The sequence below is a fragment of the Canis lupus genome, chromosome 24, assembly GCF_011100685.1.
Source record: "Canis lupus familiaris isolate Mischka breed German Shepherd chromosome 24, alternate assembly UU_Cfam_GSD_1.0, whole genome shotgun sequence".
Taxonomy (NCBI): domain Eukaryota; kingdom Metazoa; phylum Chordata; class Mammalia; order Carnivora; family Canidae; genus Canis; species Canis lupus.
Window position 1 is genome coordinate 16,032,017 of NC_049245.1, and position 23,538 is coordinate 16,055,554.

At 37.0% G+C, this 23,538-nt stretch overlaps 1 long non-coding RNA gene across 1 annotated transcript; it reads left to right on the forward strand.

Annotated features, from left to right (window-relative positions):
* The first annotated feature begins 444 nt into the window (after positions 1-444).
* Positions 445-15,236, forward strand: LOC111092110. The gene is made up of 3 exons (XR_005377361.1): positions 445-753; positions 3,804-3,875; positions 14,772-15,236. It is a non-coding gene; the product is annotated as an uncharacterized LOC111092110 (long non-coding RNA).
* Positions 15,237-23,538: the final 8,302 nt, after the last annotated feature.

The window sequence follows — 23,538 nt, forward strand, 5'->3', positions numbered from 1 at the left end:
TAGGTTCAATGCTACCTCTTTTCTCCTACCACCATCCCCTTATCCCCACCATTGGGTTCGAAGAACTATGAGAGCAAGGAACATGTGTGTTTTGTTCATTATTGTACCTTCACCTGTCATATATCTGGAAAAATATTGACGCACAATTAATATTTGTGAGATGAATATTACTGGTATCACAGTCCCTTAGTTAACTGTGTCCAAAACAATGTATCCATTCATTCCATAAATTGTACTTACATTGTGCTAGGCACTGTATTGATTAATGGGACCATTGTGATAATCAGAACAGAAACACTGTCCTCATGGATTTTTCAGTCCAGAGTTAGTGAGAAACATTGATGATAGTGATGATGATTGAAGGACTTGAGAGAAGAACAAGATGTCATAAAACAACTAAGAGGAGCACCTAATCCAGAGGGCCTCAGAAGGAGGGAGCTTTTAACAGAGGCACAAAATAAAATAAGAATCAACCAGAAAAAGAGAAAAAGGTGAGGCAGAAGGAGCATCACAGTACAAAAGCCAGGAGGCAAATGAATCCTCATTCACTTTGCAGCAAGCTTCTACTGAATGTGTTTTGACTAATGATGTCACAGAAACAACAGCAAACAAGGGAAACAGTCCTTGCTTTTATGAGGTTTATCCTGTAGTAGAGGAAAGAGGCAAGTAAAAATTACAGTGTGTGCTCCACTGAGGAGTAATATGGATGTTCTGAGAAGTCCAGAGCTTCCAACCCAGACTTGGGAGGATATGGTAGGTCTCCCATATACAGCTAAGACATAGAACAAGAGCAAGATTATCCAAGAAGATGGAGTAGAGACTTGGCAAGATGCAGGTTCAGAGGAAGACAGATCACAGAAGATTCTGTAAACTATACTGCACCCACTATGGCTGGAACAAAGCATGGAAGGAAGTGGGAAATATGGAAAGGCTGTGGACAGGCTTAAGATAAGTCCATTATAAAGGCCCAGAGAGCATGCTAAGGATTCAGATTGTATCTCTCTATACTACTGTTCAGAACTGGATTATAATCTAAGAGATAAAAGAGCATAGTGTTGTTATAAAAACAACAACAACAACAACAACATTATGTCAAATTTCTGCTTTACCACTCCCTAGCTGCTTATGACAGGTGGTTCTGGGTGAGTTTTTTAATATCTTCATTTTGTTTTCTCGCCTGCAAGTTGAAGATAATGATAGCAATTCTTTCATAAAACAGTTTTGAGTATTAAACAATGATTAAATAAAACACTTAGCTTGGTATACGGACAGTGCTCTTCTTCCTTCTATTTGCTCTTTGTTCTATGACTTCCTGCTTCCTAAGCTTTTCTCAATGGGAAATTTATCATCTCAACCTTTTCTCTTTCAGTACTCTGAAGAGCCTAGTGTCTCCCCAGTGCCTGTCACTACACAGCATCCAAAGGGACATGTGCCAGAACTATTGTTAAACCTGAGATGAGCTCTTACCTATAAAACTGTTGGTGGGGGCTAGAGGGAAAAATAACAAGAGTTGCCGAATATGATATGTGGAACCACTTTCACAGAAATTTGATTTCCCCTGCTGTAACTTAGAAAAAGACAGGATCTGAGATGGCATTTCATTGAGTAGAGAGGTCTCTCTTCTCACAGCATCTAGAGTGCTTTTATTGGTCACAGAACACCAATGTCCTCACCAGGAAAATGTAGCCAGAGACAAGATACAGAGACTCTTCTTTATTAAAATGGCCCACAGATGCACATGATGAGATGAGCACTGGTTGTTGCACTATATGTTGGCAAATTGAATTTAAATAAAATATTTAAAAGTAATAATAAATAATAAATAAATAAAATGGCCCATAGATGTGGTCAGCCAATCCCACTGGTGACTGGCAGGATATATAAGTAGGAATGTGAGGGATAGGGAGGCAGACAAAGGTTGATTCTCACTTAGGTCACTTCCAACCTGCTTAACCTTGGGCAATTTGTTGAAACTCACCAACCCAGGTTCCTTGGCATAAAATATGATTACTAACAAAAACACCTTGCCAGGTCACGGTGAGAATTAACTGAAATAACATAAGACTTACACAAATTGTAAAACTCCACCCAAATAGTAGTAGTTGCTGCTATTTATAGTAAAGAGGTTGGATTAGAAATTGAGGAAGGTAAAAAAAAAAAAAAAGATCCTACACTACATGCTATCAAGTGCCATACACAATATAAGATGGAATCAAATGTTCCTGATTAAAAAGACAATGTATCAGAAAAAGCAAATGAAATTCCATTTACTGTCACCCCATCTTTCCTTCTCTAGGTGGGAAGAAGGCCTTAAAAAATGAAAAGATACCCCAGAGCCAGATAAATATGATAAAATCTTACCCAAAAGGAATTTTGTTTTAACTCACTCAAAGAGAACTTTTTAAAATCATATAGACTCCAGGGAATAAAATATATTCAGTTTTTGTTCAGAGGGCACGGTAGAAGCAGTGTCTCTATTTTTTGTGAAAGTTTTTATGTGATCTTAAGTCACACCCATCATTAATTAGGGCTCAGCCACTTACCATTAGTTTCTAGTTAGTTGAAAATTTCCTAGTTAGTTCCTAAGAATGAGTTACCTGCTGAATTCACTCAGTGCAGAATTCTTGGTCCCAGAATGTCTAGGGAAAGGACCAATCTGTCCACCTACAAGTTCTGAAATTATGGCTTCCCTGATCAAGTAAGGAAGATCAAATTTCCTTCTCAATTATGTAGCCCACATTTCATGGATTGAGAACCACCCATGGAACTTTTTCACTACAGAAGAGGGATAGAAGTTTTGTTTTCTGTTGGAATACTGGCATGGTTGATGTCAGATTTGGAACATGCAGTCTCAAGAGGCTCTTCATCATTATCTGGAACACAGTTACAGATGCTCTATTAATACATCTTCTGAGGGACAACACATCCCAGGATATAAGTGTGTTGAAAATGTGATCTCAACCCTACCAGAAAATGTGGGCAAGAATAACTTTTCAAAATCAATTATCTCCCCATTTCTGCATTCTTTGGTCTGGTCCTGTTGTTAATAGATTTGCCAAAACACTGATGATTCTTCCCATATTTTCAAGGTAAGTATAGATATAAAAATTTAGAAATTTAGAAGAGAACTTTTTTTTTGAGAACTTGCTTTAAAAGGAAAAGAAGAAATCCTTATTTGCAAACTCACTCCTGTCTACTCAATGTCTTTTGACTTTTCAACCAATAGGATTCCATCTCTTCCTCTGAACTCAATTCCTCTCCCCAACCAGCCATACCAACACTCTCTAAACACAGAACTCAGGTCTACGCTTGCCCCCTACCACTCATTTCTCAGCCCCACCTATAACTTGCCTAGTTAACTGCTATTTACCTGTATCAGGCAGGTCCCACCTTAAAACCAAATTTTACTCAGTTCAACTCAGTAGTATGTTGGAGCCCACTTATATTGACTTGCAAGAGTTGATTGTTAATTCTCAGGAATTTCACAAGCTAGTTGTTAAACACAGTCATTATTAAAAATTAAATGAACTTACAATTTCTTAAATTATATTAAAATAAAGGCAGTAAATATTCAAAATGCATCCTTTTGCATTAAATGCAGTAAATATTTCAAATGCATTATTTTATTACATTTTACTATTATGTACAATCTCAAAAATATTTACATCTACTGTACCAGTATGGTAGACAATTTAGCTAGCATCTTTCTCCTGTTCTATATCCAACAGTTGAGCCATGATGGACATATAGACTCTACAGAAGTCAGAAAATGCTCTAAGTTTTTTTTATTTTTATTTTTCCAGAGACCCAGTTGTTAAGCATTTACCAGCATAGCACTGCTTCAACTGAAGGCTGAACTAAAGGATCTGATTGTGGTAAGGAAACCAACTGGAGATATTGAAGCCTCTGGAGATTAATAGAGATTACCATTTTAGGCCTGAAGGAGGAAAGGAAGGGAATAATGAGAGCAATTGTCAGGGAAAATGGCCTGCCTGGGCAAGAGCTATAGTCCTAGAGGGACCAGCTACTGACAGAGAACAGCATGGAAGCAGAGAGTATACATGGAGTAAATACTTCCCTCTATCCTCCCACTGCTAATCGTATACCACCAATTGAAACATCAAGAATCTTGCCATCTCAGAAGCCTGGGCACAGCAGTCCACAGTATCATAGATTAGGTTCACCAGAGAGGATCTAGTGCTGATATGATCATTCAAGCTCTCTCAAGTTGGGGGGTGGGCAGGCTGTCTTTACACCCTGGTAATGATCAGTGATTGGACACAGGCTACTCCTAGAAGGAGGCGTGATGTGTGGGAGGCAGTTTTCTTCAGGAGATGTAATACCTGAAGAGGGCTAACACCTGAGGTTTGTCTTCCAGCAGCTGACGGAATAAGCCTTTCACTCCTGAAATGGGAATCTGGTTGATATATAAAGTATCCACCATGGCAGGGATCAGCTTCCTAGGCAAAAAAGAGTGCAGAATGGATCCGGGAGCAGTGGAAAGAGGAATAAGTAATAACCACACAAACTCTTCAAAACCTGGCATGTGAATCAGCCCCTTTCAGAAGCAGGTCTGTCACTCCTGCTCCGTGTAGCTCCATAGTCCTTATGCAAAGATTTATATAGCTTTCCCAGCAGACAATATTAAACCAGTCTGTTTAGTAGTCTACCTCTTGTAAGCTCCGTGGCCACAGATTTTACCTTATCTATCCTAATTCCAAGTCTGATGATAGTTTCAACCCAGAACTCCATAGATGCTCAATAAAATTACTTGTTGAATGGTAAGCAATTAATAAAGATTAACAGGCCCATCTTTCATAATAACAGATATCTCAGGTGAAAAATAAAGTTATCCAGGGGAGGAGAAACCAAACTTCTCTGTGAAAAAAAAAAAATTACCCTTATGATAATACTATATGGCATATTTCTATCAAATCATCATTGCTGATATGTCCCTGGAAAGTTTTCAATTGGGTAGCAAGTTTGATTTATATCTACAGCTATCAACTGATTGAGTCATCAAGGTATATGTAACGGTGGGCGGGGGCAGCAAGAGGGAATCAATTCAGTGAAAATAATTACATTTTTAGGATGAAGTGGGGAAGGAGGGAAGGAAAATCAAGCATGGACAGTGCTGCGATGTGGCACCAACATGACAAGGATGAGTTTGAGTCTAGGCACCAGACTACTAAAGGCTTCCTCTGAGTTTCCCCTCCAAGGAGACAGAAACAAAACATTCGGGGTGGCAGGTAGCCTATGAGTGTCTCTCTTGTCCAGTTGGCTTGTCAGTTCTGGCATCATCAAAATACATGGGCCACCATGGTCACCTTCGTGTCACCATGCTCCTCTTTCATTACCTTCTGAAGCATGAATGGTGGTTTTCTTTCTTTCTTTCCTTTCTTTCTCTTCTTTCTTTTTCCTCTCTTTCTCTTTCTTTTCTTTCCCTTCTTTCTTTCTCTCCTCTCTCTCCCTTCCTTCCTTTTCTTGGCCTAATGTGAGATGCAAAATTGTTGTTCCTGTAGTCACATATTTGAAAAAAATACATTCAGCTGGCTTTTGGCACTGCTTAAGTTTCTAGGGAATTAAGCTGAATATTCCAGGCAACAGTGGAATCTACTAAGTTATTTGGAACCTATATTTGCAAGGAAATACAGGAGTTAGAAGAAGTAGAAAAAACTGAAAACTTGAATTGATTGGTGAAATGAATAGAGAATAGTTGAAATAGAAAAATCCATGTTGAAGAGTGTTTTCTACATATGTGTGATTCATTTGTGAAAATATCAGCTTTTATTACACAACCATACATGTCGTTTAATCTTCATGACAACCCGGAGAAGTAAAACCATTCTTACTACCATTTTATAGATTAAAAAACAGAAGCTTTGAGAAGTTAAGTGATTTGTCTAAGGTAATAAGTACAGCTGAGGTTCAAATCCATGTTTGATCTCATTCAGGGGAGCAAATGAGAGGACAACTAGGATAACTTGTAACATATAGTGGCACATGGTTGCATGATTAGCACTGAAGTCCAAGGAGGGGTTGGGTGAGTGGTATATGACCTAAAACAAAAAGACTGTCATAGTCTGGAATAAACATCCCCTCCTCCACCCAAGCAGGATAAGGGAAAGTTCTAACAAAGACAAAAAAAAAAAAAAAAAACACTACCCTGCAGTCCTTAGCTTGATTGGTCATAGTTTTAATGGTATTTATGAGAAACCCAGAGAGGACACAGGGTCGATAATCATCAAATAGTAAGTTTGATGAGACTAATTTTCCATCCTTGTGTCTCTATAAAGAGAGAACTCTGCCCCTTTTTCATTAGGACAACCCCAAACCCTGCAGGAGAGAAACTTCCCTCCCAAGTGCATTCCCTAATCAGAGACTGGAAGTTTCTTGGGGGCATGGCAGGATTACTCTGCTTAAAAACACCATTGCCTACCCCTTTCTTCTTTCACCACCTGTCTCTGATTGAGCACTTTGGAAAGATACTTTTAGAAAGAATGAGAATTTTAAGAGGCAATATATAATGCAAAAAAATCCCAAGGAACTTCTGAACAACATAGCCCAATATCACCCTGGGATGGTAGTAAATCAACTGATTATTTTTAATATATAATGGCTAATAATATTGTACAGTTACACACATCAGGCACTATGCTGAGCATATTGCAGATACAATCTCATTGAGTTCCCATAACAGGCCTATTTATAGAGAAGATGCCCAAGATTACATAGCTCTGAGGAACCAGAAACAATTGTAATTTTAAAGCCCATATTCAAAATCAGTAAATTGTGTGGTCTCCTGGAAGCTAATAGAAGATCTAGAAGCAGGAAAAGTGGAAGACAATAATGACTCCACAAAGCAGGACATGACAATAAAAAGTGAGTTTCTAGTCCATATAGTAAAAGATCTATATGCCCCTAAAATGTTAAAGTCAGTTCTTTTAACACAGCTGTATATCATGCTGGCCAATAAACTAACACATCAGAGAACTTTTTTTAAAGATTTTATTTATTTACTCATGAGAGACACAGAGAGAGGCAGAGACATAGGCAGAGGGAGAAGCAGGCTCCCCGAGAGGAGCCGGATGTGGGGCTGGATCCCCAGGACTCCAGGATCATGTCCTGAGCCGAAAGCAGATGCTCAACTGCTGAGCCACCCAGGCGTTCCTCAGAGAACATTTAAAACAAAAATCATTTCCAACTTTGGAACATGGATCTGCCACTGGAAATTCCAAATGATATTGGTCTTTGGTTAATTCCAAGGAGGGTTTGAGCCCACAGGAACTCTCTAACACCCTATAAAGGGAAGTAGCCTAGAGACATTACAACAGGAAGTCAAATAGGATGAAAGCTTTTCCTTAGATAACCTAAAAATGAATGAACCACGTGTAGTTTAAAGTGAAGTTAAAAAAAGAAAATCACACACTTTTGGGTTTGTAAAGAAGCATATGATAACTCAATATTTTGACATTTTGTCCAAACTCAAAGTACCAGAAGCCATCTCATATTCACAATGTTAAGGTGAAAATAGTGCCTCAATTTGGACTGTGCATATTGTTTTAGGTTTTCAATGCTTAATAATAAATAATCAAAATGATTCACCATTGTTAATATTCTGAGACTAATGAATAAAGTAATAAATCTACATCCTGTAATAGATCTGTGGGAATGCTTCTGTCATACAGGAAAATTTATGACCAAGTATAAATCCCAAACATAATTTACTATATAATCTCAGTATATTCATCACTATAAGAGAAAATATGGATTATTAATGATGTTCTTTTGAGTCACGGAGCAACAAACTCTTTACTCAGAAACAAATCAGTAAAATGCTAGCACTTAATGACTTTAATTCAGAAGTTAACTTTGGTATTTTTTATTTTTAAAAAAATCAAACCAGCATTTTGGGTTTAGTGAATCTAAATCCAGACTCCTCCTATAAAATCAAACCGTTTACCTACAGCCAAAGCAAACTCTTTATTTAAAAGAACATAGTAAATTTGCTAAGACCTTCTCTTTAAAGCAAATCTAACACACCCTCTGAGTTTTAGCAAGAATTCTAGCATGTAAGCTATAAAACAGAATCATTTTAAGAGTTGCTTCTTTTGTATGGGATGGTAATAATATCCTCTCCTTGCAGAATCTCACCACACACAATTTCAAAGGCAGGAAGAAAAAGGGAATACCTGAACAGCTAATTACAGAGCTGGATAGTTACATGATAAAGCATTAGAATAAATGAGATAGATAAATTATCAGAGAGCAGGGCTGAAGACTGATGAACCATATTTAGTACACTAATCCCAAGTGTTTATTTTGCATTCTTCTGGCCTTTAAAGATGACAAGTTGTGATCAATCACTTCCCTTGAAGGCTGGCTGCTTTCCTGCCCTAGCATTTAATTTTTGTTTGATGTTCTTCACTTTGTGTCAATGTATGAACTACTGTTAAGAAATAGAGCAGTGATTAAAATAATTCATCCATCTGCTTATAATTAAAGACCAAGTTAAATGTAATGACAACTTTATCTAGCAAGCTAGCTATCATCTAGAAGGGAGATTGGCCCCTTAACAATCTCTCCAGCAGATGAATATTCTAGTTAGTAGTAGCTCAAAATTTTCCCTTCAAAGAATAGAGATTTTAATCAGTGATGTCACTGGATAAGTGAAATGGGAGGAGATACAGAAATGTCTTTCTTTTCTGCACTAGAAAAAAATCAAATATCTTGGTGACTAGCTCAAGATTAGAGAAGTAGCTTTTAAATTAATAGTTTTAAATTAGTCACAAAGAGGAGAAGCCAGTGGAAAAAAGAAAGTGCCAAAATTAATTAGAAAAAAAAATGAGACCAGCTTTATGGTGAGATAATTGCTAAATACATGGCTATTTTAGAATAAAGAACAAATATCCTAGAGTGCTTTTTAATTTATTTCCTTCCTAGAGTAAACAGAACATTCTAGTTATATTTTTAAATAAATTTTTAAACACAAAATTTGGGAGGGGTGGTGAAACTAAAATATTCACTCATATTTCCCTTACCCTGAAAATAAATTACTGATTCATTTTTTAATTTTCTCAACAAGATATATTTACATACATGAATCTATTATAAAATTGGAGCCACATTGTCACATACTGTTTTAAAAGCTGCTTTTTTCATATAGTAACACATTATGCGTACTTCCAGGATATTTAAAGGATTTTAAAAACCAAGCCAGCAATTTTATATTCAATAGAATATGAAAACCAAAATCTGATCTCAAATGCCCTTTGATCATTCTCTGATAAGTACAATTTGGCTAGCTACTGAAAGAGCAAAATTAAAATGCCATAAAAATATATCCAGAAGAATATTTTGACTTTTTTTCATAATAATAATTGACCATCATAAATTTAATAGATGGTGCACAAGTAAATGGCTCATAAATAGCTTCATTCAAATGACTTTGCAAAGCCATTTGAGCAAAATGTTTTAGATTTTAAATTCACTTTTCTATTTAAGATGATCCTTGAAAGCACATCTTCTGGTGACCAGGAAATCCAAACTTGGGAAACCCACTAGGAAATATTCTAGTTTAATTCATAAAAAGAATAATTATAAGCGTTTTTTTTTTTTTCAGAAAAGTAAAAGCTAAAAGTACTTGGATAAAATAATTATGGTGAAATCATGTCTTATATACTGCATCTGCATCAAACTTGATAGGTAACTAAGAAATGTTTATTGATGATTAAAAATCTGCCTAATGGGGTACTTGGGTGGCTCAGTCAGTTGAGCATCTGACTCCTGGTTTCAGCTCAGGTCCTGGTCTCTGGGTCATGAGATCAAGCTCCACATTGGGCTCTCTCCCTCTCCCTCTATCCTTTCCCCCTGCACATGCTCTCTCAAAATAAATAAATAATTTTTTTAAACCTGCTTTATTTTTGCTTCCATGTGTTTTCTGCTAATGCATAGAGGCTAATGTAAGTTGTCTCCAAGAACTTAGAAATAACTGGTCTTCTTTGGAGATAAATATAAGAACTGCATACTATGAGATAATTCATAGATATATCAAGTTACATGATTGGCTTTCTGGCCAATAGGTTTGACTATAACCAGGTGGACACATTAACACATTCAAAAAGTGAATGAATGTGTCCATCGAAGTAGGGACTAATGAAACTGGAAAGTTTATTGACAGCACCCAGCTGTGTCAAAGCACAGTCCAAGAGAGAAGGCTTAGCCAATGGAGTTTGGTATGTTTCTAACCCCAATGGTCAAGTTACTCCTGGGGCAGAAATGGACGCAACATGAAGTCAACAGACTTAGTTATATCTGGTACTATTGGCAAAGCTAGTTGTGTTATATACTGGAGGCATCAGACCACCTTGGACCACTGCTACCAATCATTTGTTCTTCTAGTCCCCCTTGTTCTGATGACCTATTCCCCAGACAATTTCCAAGTCAGTCAGTTACAGAGAAAGAGAGGAAACTGACCCTATGAACATGAGCATTTCTGGTTATTGCAATGATTTCCTGTAGGAAATTAACAAGGGCAGGAACCTCATAGCTTGATGATAGAGGAAAAATGAGCTGGTTGTAAATCTCCACTGTCCTGGTCCATGTGACAGCTCCATTTCTCACCATGGATAAATAAATTATCACTCTTAGCTTCATGAGTTTTTAGTAATGAAGAATCAGTGTCTTGAAGCCTGATGTTCTCTGAATAGATAGGATATGAGGTCATTCAGAGGCCTAGGCAGCCTCCCCTGGGAGGCATCTGACCTCACTTCATTATCTCTCATCTAATATCAACACATATAGATGCATATGGAGACCAAGTGGCAGTGATGAAATGAGCTTCTTGAGAAAATCAAATAGGACCAGAATCAGGGGATTTTAAGAGACCTCCAGCATTAAAATTGGAGCATTTTTAATCATATATGAGTTATTCTCTCTTCCAGTTACAAGGTGGAGGGATAAAATTGAAACCATGAATACATTTTAGGTTTCAAGTTTTGTAAACCACCAATATGTTCTGGCACTGAAAGTACCGGCAGGCTTTTCAATACTCACAGGTAAAAGTTCGCACCTGACTCATGGGGAGCAAGTGGGGGCCCTAGGCAGAAGCTGAAATTTCCCCAAGAAGCTAGATATATATTGGCTGTGGAGACCCAGAAGGAGAGTTGCCATAGTTGCATGGAGGAAACGGGATGCACAGCAAATTGGACCACCCTAAGTGTCAAGGCAACACTGAGGGCTTCTTAGGAATAGGTCAAGGACACTCCATGGGTGTACAGAGACCTGAACCCAAGATAGAGACAGCAATCACTTTCCAAGTTTCCACTGCTAAGAAGCAACAGAGCTGCTCCAGGCCACACGGGATGCTCTGTGTCCTTTGAGGAGAAAGACAGGAGAATGAGTTGAGTTGGTGAAAATACCACCTTGCTATCCTCATTCCTTCTTTGGCCCACCTCAAATACTGAGTTCCAGTATGAATTCAGGGAGATTCAAAGGCTCCCCTGAGGATCATGAAACTATACTCCTTCTGTCTACCAAAACTTCCCACTCGCAGGCCTCGTTCTCCAGTTTAAAACTATGAATCTTAAAATGTTAATGTTTTAAGGCTGGATTCAAATTTAACCTGGTATCTTCAACATGGAACTTTAGGGGAATGAAGGTTGGCAGCTTACTAGAGTGGAATTTGGTAAGTGATAGAAGACTTCTTGTCAGTTGATGGCTTCAGGGAAAGGGGAATTGCTCTGTCAAGGAGGAGTAGAAAGCAGCCCCCCAAAATCACCAGACACTGGTCTCTCCTTCACAGTGCTGTGAAGAGCATCCTACTTAACACTCTGATTCCATTTTAGAAAATGGAATTCTGATTCCATTTTCTAGAATATCTTGTGACAGAAGGTCCAGTAGTTCTTATTTTTCTTCTGGTTAAGGCTACAATATAATGATATTCAATAATAATACTAATCTTTCCTAGTTGCACAATGAGTATTTTGTTACTGTTCTTCATGTAGTAGAACAAAATGCTAAAATATTTTGGAATGGTTTCAGTTTGTTATAATTATTGCTCACCCTAAGAGCTTGGAGAGATGCAGGTGACAAGATCAAACTTGTTTACACTTAGACTCAGCCAGGTTTAAACCAAAGTCCCCAAAGATGAAAGGCTAGTGCCTCAATGCCTTGTTCGGTTTCAAAGACCCATAGAGAGATGTCCAATCATTTTTTAACGTAAAAGCAGTGTATAAAAGGAAATAATTTTAAATTTTGAGCCATGTGAGAAATGCACAGAAATAAGTAGGTACCTTTTTTGTCCAAATCAATCATTTCAATAACAAGCACAGAAGTACCAATCCAACACAAAAGTGGATCTTCCCCATCAGAGTTTTCAACATAACAGATTGTCTCCTTTCTTACCTCAAAAAAGTTAACTCCATTTTCCCAAATGCTCACCAATAATAGCAACTAAATCAGAAGTTTTTAAAGGGATAATAAAATCTGGGATGCCTGGGTGGCTCAGAGATTGAGCATCTGCCTTTGGCTCAGGGATGGAGTCCCACATTGGGCTCCTGTCAGGGAGCCTGCTTCTCCCTCTGCCTGTATCTTTTTCTCTCTGTGTGTCTTTCATGAATAAATAAATAAAATCTTTTTTTAAAAAAAGGATAATAAAATCTTAACCCAACATAAGCCCTGTTTAAGTTCATTTTTAATGATAGTGTGCTCTCTATTTCTGATAACGCTAAACTGAAGTTCGGCTAATGTCCAGAATGGGGAGAAACGATGGGCCCACACATGAATTATACTTCTATTTATATTCCCATCCCAAAGCTATGATTTAAGCAGGGAGTTCTGCCTTAATCACAGACACTTAATAAATAAAAGTTGCTTTTATTTCTCAAGTAAGTTTGAATCTCTTGGGTTTGGCAGAAAGTCAAGCTTACCAAGTATTTTTATATAGAATCATCTCAAATCCTACAAAAGGTATAATTAGACAATCAAATAAAGGCATATGAGAACATCTGGGCAATTTGTTAACTAGTTGATATTTAGCCCTCCAGTTATAATACAGATTTTAGATGATACATATTTTATAACTAGGACATGTTAATACTGCACTACAGTATGTAATGTTATGAGTTTGAAAGATAGGTGCACCTGGCTGGCTCAGTCAGTGGAGCTTGAGACTCTTGATCTCAGGGTTGTGAGTTCAAGCCCCACCATAAGTATAGAGATTATCTAAAAATAAAATCTTAACAAAAATAGAGTTTGAAAGATAAATAAAAAGATTGCATACCCTTATATTCTTTTATCACTAAAAAAACTGTTATGTTAAAAAAAAAACTCAACAAGCTGTCCTCATTATTGTTTCCTATCTCTTCCAAAATTAGGCTAAATAGTATTAGATAGATTTGAATAAGTTTACAGATAAACATATAGATCTGAATCTCTGAACCTAACAACTTCAACCATTTTTATGAGCCTGTCAATATACCCAGATACTCAAATAAGATATGACTTCCTGATGCCTAAACACAAGATATATACATGCAGAAAATAAAGGGCAAAAATGTCATCAAGAGATGACAAAGATCATGGCAGGACCTGATCCATAAGGTATAACTGGAAAGTTGAAAACGGTTTGTATTTTTAAAGACTGGATGATTAGAAATTTAGGGTGTTATTTATGCACATTCATTGGCACTTCCTAAACAATTTAAACTTTACATTCCAAGTTAGAAAGGCAGCTATATAAGGAGACTTTTGAATCTCAAGAAGAGATTTCAAAATCTCCTTGGTCTCAGTCATAGAATCAAGGCAACACTGTATTAGATTACTCCCTCAGGCTAAAGCCAATGAACCTGAACTGTGCTGTTTAAAGCACAGACTAAAATCAGCCAATTCAAATGCATGTGTAATGCAGTGATGGCTAACCTCAAGAGATATGGGATGGCAAGGGGAGTATCACTGAGGCTTCCCTCAGAGCCACCTTTGTGGACATGACATGTGCAGTCACCTAGGGTCCCACATGCAGAAGGGCCTTGCACTTGGTTTAATGCTCTGTCATCACCATCGTGAAATCCATCTTTGTCTCTGAACCTGTGTTTTGTCAGTGAAATCTGATAAGACAATGGAGTGTGCATGTGGGAAGAGGAAACAGGCCAGGCAGCTGTGCATACACACACAGGACCAAGCCCCTGGGGACAGGAGCCATAGTGTGCTGTGCTATTGGCCTGGCCTGCTGGTATACATATACACATGTCTAGGACAGTCTGTGATCCTGAGAGCTGGCAGGGGGCAGCTGGGCTGAAACCTGGGCCCAAATTGTTGGTGACAGCAGCAGAAGCAGTGGTGGCAGAGGTCATAAGTAGAAAGAGATGAGGCACTCTAATGTGGAACAGCACTGGGACCCTTAGTGGGAAGCCAGCTCATGTCATGGTTTACCCTTTGAGCCCAACCCTGAGGTACTGGTGTAAATAACCACCTCTCCAGCCTGAGGGATAGAATAACCAGTCATCTGGCAATAAATTTTGTCAATAAACAATTACAAAAAGTACACACAGACATTACACAATAAAGTACATCAGGGAGTTGTATCTTCAATAGATACAGCTAATTTTGAAAATTACTTATAACATTAAAAAATAAATATTCACAGCCTTAGAAATAGAAATTAAATGTAAAGATTGCCACATTTAATGAAAAGAACACTATTTTCACACATGAAGCTTCAGACAAATTTTTAACAAGGAATATAATTTTCTAATTTTTTCATAAAATTGTAGATGCACCCTCCCTGGCTACATGAAGCTCAGCCACCATCATGAATGACCCAGTAACTATCTGGACCAGGAAGTTCATAATTAACCAACTACTTCAGTGGAAACAAAGGTCACTGATATTCTTCAGCCCAGAAAGGCAACAGTATCAAGAGAGAAATTTGGGGAAAAATTAGCCAAAATGTACAAGACCACACCAAATGTCATCTTTGTAGTTAGATTCAGAACCCATTTAGGTGGTGGCAAAACAACTGGCTTTGGCATGATTTATGATTCCTTGGGCTATGAAATAAAAATAAAAGAACCCAAACATAGACTTGCAGGGCATGGCCTGAAAAAAGAAAAAGTCCTCAAGAAAACAGCAAAAGGAATGCAAGAATAGAAAAAAGAAAGGAAGACTGCAAAAGCCAATGTTGGTGTTGGCAAAAAGTGAGCTAGAGATTGGATAACAGAAGGAGTAAAGATTCTGCAGTAACTTTATCTGTGGTGATTGCGCAGATTTTTCATGAGAGGATTAATAAACTAAGAACTTTTTAAAAAAGAAAAAAATCATAGATGCAGTAACAGAAGGTATAAAAAGGCATTTTGAATTATAAACAAATCACTAAGTTGCTTTCTTGTACAGCCTCAAGTTCAGGAAATAGCAGAGAAACCACTAAAATGCCATTGTATACATTTTCAGTTGAAGTTAAACTGATTTGTACAAAGAGATCTACTAAGAAAAAATATTTTTTTAAGAATCATCAGCTAAAGATGCACAGAAATACATACTTCAAAATACTTTATCAGAAGTTATCCCAATATTGTCACAGCATTAAATACCCTTAACAGGTCTAACAAAATATCCTTCTCAAAATGAAAAATTATCAAAAAATTATTTGCAATCTTGCATTTGCTCACAGTAACTAATGTTCCTTTCAATGATATCAACTGTAAGTTAAAATTTAGAAGTATAAATTTTGATGACTCAAATGAATTTGCAGAAAAGTTAGAGAAGTGTTATGTTCAGTAAGAATGCCACATTAATAAAATGCTATTATCTATTGTATTACATAAAAGTATGACACCTATATTAGTTTCCCAGGGCTGCCATGAAAAATTACCCTGGGCATGCATGTCTGTTGGAATTTTATATTTAAGCTTCCTACTCAATTCAAGAAACTTCATCACTCCTTCAGATTCACACTGTGAGTTTGGTGCCTGCCTGCACTTCTACCTTGAGGCATTTTTAGTCCAGAAGCAAGCAGGAATAAGCTGCCAAAATTCACTTAGTCCAATTGAGATATGGTTAGGGATAATAATAGCTAAGAGAGATGCTCCCGGAGTACAGGATTAGACAGTCTGGAGGACAAGGAACAAGCGGACTCTTTTCAGAAAGAATCATAGCCTGCCTATTGGCTGACCAAGGAAATCACTCCAATGCCAGAGCAGGAATCCACACTATTCCTGAAAGCAGGTAAGAATATATGCAAGGTACCAGTGACCACTTCATTGTTTCCCATCCTTTCCTTTTCTGGGAGTTTTTCCTATAATTATAATGGTCTGCCTACATTACGCTCTCTACACTAGCTGCATTGGGATGGATGTCTCATCATTAACTATAAGTCTCCAAACCATAAGAAGATGTACATGGGCCTGATATAGAACACTACATGTCAATTAGAGATCCTGAATTCAGAGTATGATACAGTCTTTGGAATAGATTTTGTATTGACTTCCTGCAGGAATGGGTTGAGCTTATTTTATGTAGTTGGGTATAAATAGATGTTGGGTAACCAGAGGGGTAAACTACAGTGAGAACCTCTTAGTTGCCTACCCAAACCCTTAACTCTCTCTTTTCTTTGGAGTTTCATGTGATTCAGGTCAGTTCATTCTGCACATAGAGCAAGGTGTAGAGGGCCTGTCCTAATGTAAGCCATTCAGAATTTTCCATTTCCCTAGTCATGGTACTTAGTTGACAGGTTCACATGTGGCCTAACTCAGTTTAAGTGGAATGAATTTCAGGATGTTCTAAGGGAATTCTAGGACAGAGACACCCCTCCCTTCTTCTAAAAGGCATGGTTTCCAGATAGGAGGCTTAAAACTATGAAACCTATTTTGATAGCACAAGAGAAATCAGCCTGAAAATATGGCCAACACACAGGAAATGGCTTTGCTAAGAAATTTCCAAATAAAAGGAGCTGAATTTCTTATCTACTTGGTATACTCTAAAAGGCAGAATAAGATAGTACCACTCCCACACATTCACTAAGTGTCTATGAGACCCTTGTGAAACAAGATCACCCTCATCCTGAAGTCTCCATTCCTAGGCTTTCTTTAGCTGAAAATGTTGACCCCTGATGAAATAGAAATACTTCTCAGAGAGATATACCTTTAAACTTCCAATTTTTACAAGAGATCCCAGCAAAGGATGGAAGGCAGGAATGTTCAAGAGTGGTGTATGGAGAAGGAAACCCTTATGAAGGTAAAACACGGAAAGTAGAAAATAAAGATAGATTGCTAGGATCACAGTCTGTCCAGAATCTGCCATGTTCTGTTAACATATTTCTTTCAAGACAGTGTAATACAGTGTCGATATTGGCAACGTCACTGTGGTTTCTGCAAAGAACTAAGCATGCCTATGACACATGCTGGGATGCAATAATTCAGGGTTCATCATTCATCATCTAATCAACTTCAGGAAGAAATTAGTTCTCAATTAATACTTTCCTCAAAATCTCCTGTTTGACTTTCAGTAGAAACATAAACTCTTAGGCAAAGTTTTATCATTGATAGAACATGAATTACATCTAATTTCTCCCTCTTCTGGTGTAGGATAGTAGCTTTAATAGCCCCAATGGGGCTATTAAAAGACTTTTGCTATATAAAAGAAACACAAATAATGAAGCCAATTCTTAGAAAAGTGAATTCCATCAAAACCAGAAGACCTACCTCCTAAGGCCCCTGAAATTGTGGCTATTTAACATATTTCTCAAAATACAACTTTGGGATGAACACACAGACTACATGTGTCCCCATACAGGTGGTGCTTTTATTCAAAGATATCATGGAAGCATAACAGGTGCTATTATTTTTAGCAACAAAGGCTAGAAACAACAGAAAGAATTTTTCCCATTAACTGCTAATATGCTAAAAAATATATGCCAAAGTAAGAATTTTAGATCTTAAATCACAAAGGCAAAATCCAACAGATCTTTGAAAAGGAGTCAAGAGGCAACTATAAAATGATTAGATCTTTTTAAGTCTGCACAGTCATAAGCCATTTTGAAACTCTAAGTCTCAGGTTTTCTAAGAGATAATAATATGTCTTTAAGGACCAACTAAGTTGTTGCCTGATAAAAAAAATAAAACAAAATGAAGAGGCCATTTTTAATCTTTAAAATGGCTGTCCATTTTTTTTTTTAAATTTCACTAAGTTAAAAGAAAAAGTCATGGATAAGAAAAGGATAAGAAAACTGATCTCTGCATATAAACTGATGTTAAACTTTTTGGTGCTTTGTATAGTGATCCACAAATAGGTGCTCTGTGTGCTTAAATAGAATTTACATCCTTTAATGAATTTTGGGAATCTGCTTTTTAAAAAAATAACACTTTAACCACTAATTGATTAAAAATTGCTATGCAATTTTAAGCATAACTAGAAATGTCACTATTGACCCTCCTGTGGTGGCCTCATTTCCATATCCAGCAAAGTCTAGAAATAGGAAAAAGATGAAGTGCACATAATTCCTCTTGAACTTCAAAGGAGAAAGCTCAGATCCTTTTAAAACTTGAATTGCTTCTCATTTCCTTGGAACAGATTCATTTATCTTTAATATAAAAATTCACAGAATGTGACTATGATAGATCTTTAGCTAAATGAAACCAAGACCAAATGCTGGCAAAGAAAACCCTGAGAAGAATGCATATGGGCCCCATGACTGACTCATTATAGTATTTCCCTCAAACTTTCAAAATTATAAGTCCCACATTGTTGAGAAGAAGAAAAACAACTAAGAAAGTACCATGATAGAGCCACATTTGGTTTTTGTTTGTTTGTTTGTTTGTTTTTGTTTTTTTTTTAGAGCCACATTTGTTTTAACAGTACTCATGTTTAATGCTTGGGTTTGTTTGATAACTCTGTTACAGCCAACTCAACTGAAAAGATGCTCAGAGTGGACATTTCATTCAGAAAGCTTGAAAAATAATTTACTAGCCCCAAATCTTAAATTTTGACATAAGAATAATTTGAGTAACATTTCAATGTAAAATGTTTTCTGATATAAAAAGTAACTCTTACGTAAATTATTTTGGTAAATGCCTGCCTGCAAAAAAAAGTTTATCCTCCAAATACTCCCTAGAATCTCTCTAATCATAACTGAAAGAAATCATATAAGAAAAAAATAATGCCAACAAAAGAGGTAACGCCCAAGAGACATAAAGCTTAAGTCCACAAAGCACAAGAGCAGTTTATTCATAACCACCCCATATTGGAAACAACTCAAATAGCCATCAATTGAAGAATGAATAAACAAACTATGGCAGATACACATAATGGAATATTACTCAATAATTAAAAAAGAACAGATTACTGATATACCCAGCAAATCTTAAACAAATATGCTAAGAGAAACAAGACACAAAAGCGATTCTATTTTTTAAGTTTTATTTATTTATTTGAGAAAGAGAGAGAGCATAAGCAGGGTGAGGGACAAAGGGAGAAGTAGACTCCCATTTAACAGGGAGCCTGATGCGGAACTCGATCCTGGAACTCTGGGATCATGACCTGAGCCAAAGGCAGACGCTTAACTGCCTGAGTCGCCCAGGCACCCAATTCCATTTACATGAAGTTTTAAAATAGCCCAAATTAATCTGCTGCAACAGAAATCAGAGAAATGTTTGCCTTGGGCCAAGGAGTAGAAGCAGGGATGATACCAGGATAGATATTAACTGAAAAAGAGCACCAAGGAACTTTCTGGGGTTATAGAAATATTCTAAATTTTGATTATGGTGGTGGTTGTATTTGTGAAAATTTACTGAACTATATACGCTATGATTTGTGTATTTTACTATCTGTAAATTGGGCCCCAATAAAATATTGTTAGTAAATATGCATGGCATAAAAGGGGCTAGAGGAAACAAGTAGCATGGAAATTTGATAGTTTGTTGGAGCTGGATTTGAATACAAGGGGTATATTATTTACTCTTTGTAGTGAACTTAAAAATTCACTTTTAGTAACATGTTAATAATGTTACAATAAAAAAGTATAATAAAATAATTAGAAGTTAAACAAAAATGATGACAATGAAACAATCTTTTCATTATCTAAAACCATAAACTCTGATATTTATATAACGTACAACTTAGTGCATTCCAACAATTTCACAACTTGAGATTATAGAGCTAACAAAGGAAATATTTATTTAAATTTGCACTATATTATTGAGGATACACAAAGTATGTACTGCTGCTGTTAGAAAGCACAATAATAGAGTTGATCTGAAATAAAAATAACTAGTCATTGGTTTCCTTCCTGTAAGTATTAAACCATGACAGAAATATCAAATGAGTAAGGGAAATGAATCTCAAGAAATCATGTCATTAGGCCCCTTACATTCAGGCAAGTAAACAATGCAACCATCCAGGATAGAATATTCACATTGTCACCACAGTGTAATTGCAGCATGCAAGCTCTTTCTTATGTCTACCCTAAATCTAGCTTTAAGTTCTACCTTCTCTTGGGAAGGATCTCAAAGGCCTGAGATTTTGCTCAGATAAATAAATTATGGTAAATTCAAATAATTAACAGTGTTCAATAATGTGTTCAATTTACTGTGGTGCCTGGGTGGCTCAGTTGCTTGAGCGTCTGCCTTACACTCAGGTCATGATCCCAGGGTCCTGAGATCAAGCCCCACAGTTGTGGGCTCCCTGCTCAGTGGGAAACCTGCTTCTCCCTCTCCCTCTGCCTGCCACTCTGCCTGCTTCTGCTCTCTCTCTCTCTCATTCTCTGTCAAATAAATAAATAAAATCTTTTTTTAAATGTTCAATTTAGGGATCCCTGGGTGGCGCAGCGGTTTGGCGCCTGCCTTTGGCCCAGGGCGTGATCCCGGAGACCCGGGATCGAATCCCACATCGGGCTCCCGGTGCATGGAGCCTGCTTCTCCCTCTGCCTGTGTCTCTGCCTCCCTCTCTCTCTCTGTAACTATCATAAATAAAAAAAATAAATAAATAAAATAAATGTTCAATGTACTGTCATAGAAGAATATTCAATAACAGAAAAGTAATCATAATATGCCAGTGGAAAAGCATGTTAAAAATCAGCAGCCTCAAAAAATTGTTTTTCTAATTATAAAATACATATATGTGATACAATATGTCTGATATATGATTTCTAAGGGAAAAGAACATGGAAAATATAAGTAAATGCTAATAGATAACAGTGGTTCTGTGAGTGAAAAGATTACAGATGCCTTGTATTTTTTCTTTATAGTTTGTATGCACTTTCTAAAATTATTGCAATAAACACGTTACTTTTAAAATTTAATAAATATATTAACAGTATAGAATAAGTCTAAAGTACTAGAAATCTAAAATTTCTGCAATAAATTTATGTTACCTTTGAATTTTAAAAATATATTTAAATCATAAAATAAGTCACCAAATTCTACGAGATTCCTTTGTTCAGAAGGAAACAAAAGTAACTCATATTTTAGGATGACACAAATGCCAGAAAATTCAATACTAATTGATATCATGTGTAAACTTGGTCTAGGAGGGGTTAGAAATGCCAACTGTATTAGTATTTACTTTTTTTAATTTCTTACATTGGTATTGTCCATAGCATAACCATATAATTTGTCATCTACAAGTGAAAGGAGGTGCTATCAATAATGATGTTGGCACAAACCAGGGCTGTTTCAGGCAAACCAATGCATATGGTCACCCTAATTATCAACAATATCTTTTGGGATACAGAACTGTACTTTTACTGGTAATGTTCAAGATTTCCTTTTAGAGAAATTAGGAAGCATATTTTTTAAATGTATGCCACACACATATTTCTTAAATCTCAGTAGGAGACTGGCTTTTGAGAAAACTAAGAGAAAAGCTAACATTCTAATCATAAAAATTTGCTTCCATAGAAGAGATGAAGTTTTTTTTCCCCTTAAAAGCAGAAGAGAAACTCCATGCAGTGAGGTTACTAATATCCAAACAAGATGAAACAGGGAGGACATCTCAAACTGAGAAGTCCATAGCCAAGCACAAAAGAGGAAGATCCCCATAAACAAGAGAAAGGGATAAGAATCAAAGATATCATGCAAACAAACACTGCCAAACTGGAAAGGAAATCCCAGAGGGGGTTATTTATTCAAAAAGATGTTAAGTTACAAGACAGAATTCCTGGACTTTGATAAGACAATTTTTCCAATGGCTCCCACTTTTGTCTTAGTAAGTCAACAGCCAGGTAAGCCTAGTGTGGAGGAATCAGCATGTTGAGCAATTTCTCTTCCAGGTGGTTAGTCTCTTAGAAGGTTCTCCCACCTCTTGCTTGTCTTACTGAGAACCACTTCTCAATTTCACTTGGCCTCACTCTAGTCACCCCAGAGCTAGCTCACGTGACATTAATTCATTCTCATATACTTAATTAATACTTAATCTTGCTCAATGTCATACCCATGTTAATTTTTAAAGGGAGAAATCTACATTTTAATTCAAAAGGATTCATGAACTAAAGTTAGAACATGAAGGCTGGGGGGTGGGGAGTGTCCTTGGCAATCCCCAAATTACTGATTCCCCTTTCCCCTACAAGAGCTACCCAGGCTGTGAAAGTCAGGTTCAGTACAAACCCCTGACAGAGCAGAAACTTCCCCATGCTTGGGAGCTTGACAAACCACCGGACCATACATCTGGGAATCTGGATTCTAGTCCTGGCTTTGTCATGGCAAGCCGTAAAACCTATTTCTAATCTACTAATGGCCTCGTTTGTTTTAAAAAGACAGGTAAGTGGGACCAGAGAATCACCATTAAATTACATAAAACAAAAATATCTTGTCATAGGTTTAGAGGCAAGCATACTTGGCTATTTAGCGGTTATTTGCCAATGAGAACAGCACAGTGAATCCTCACTACTCACGGTTTCCATATTTGTAGATTCCCCTACTCACTAGAATTTGTAGCCTCAAATCAATACTCACAACAGTTTCACCATTTCATCATTCAGGGACATGTGCAGGGCAGCCACATATTTGAATCATTCCATCCCTACGTTCCCAACTGAGGTAGGAAAAGGTAACATTCTATCTTCTTATTTCAGCTCTTATTTTGTAAACAGGTGTCCTTTTCACCACCAACTGAGTGCCACATTTTTCATTTTTTTGTGCTTTTTGTTGGAGATTCCCTGTTTCAGATGCTCCCACACACACACACCACCCCACCCCCACCCCCAGCATGGTGCTGCAGTGTTGCCTCTATTTCTAATTGCAAGAAGGCTGTGATGTGCCTTCTGGAGAAAATGTGTATGCTAGCTAAGCTTTATTCCAGCATAAGTTATAGTGCTATCAACATGAATCCAATGTTAATGGATCAACAATGCCTATCAAGTAAGTACCTTTAAACAGAAACCCACATAAAAACAAGGTTATGTATTGATGGGTTGATGAAAATAGGACCAGAGGCTCTCAGGAACCTAACCACGTATTTCTCTTTGGAGGAGTTGTTCCATATTTGTTAATTTGTGTTCATGGAGGCGTTTGTAGAACATAACTACCAATAGATTGTGCTTTATGGGGAGAA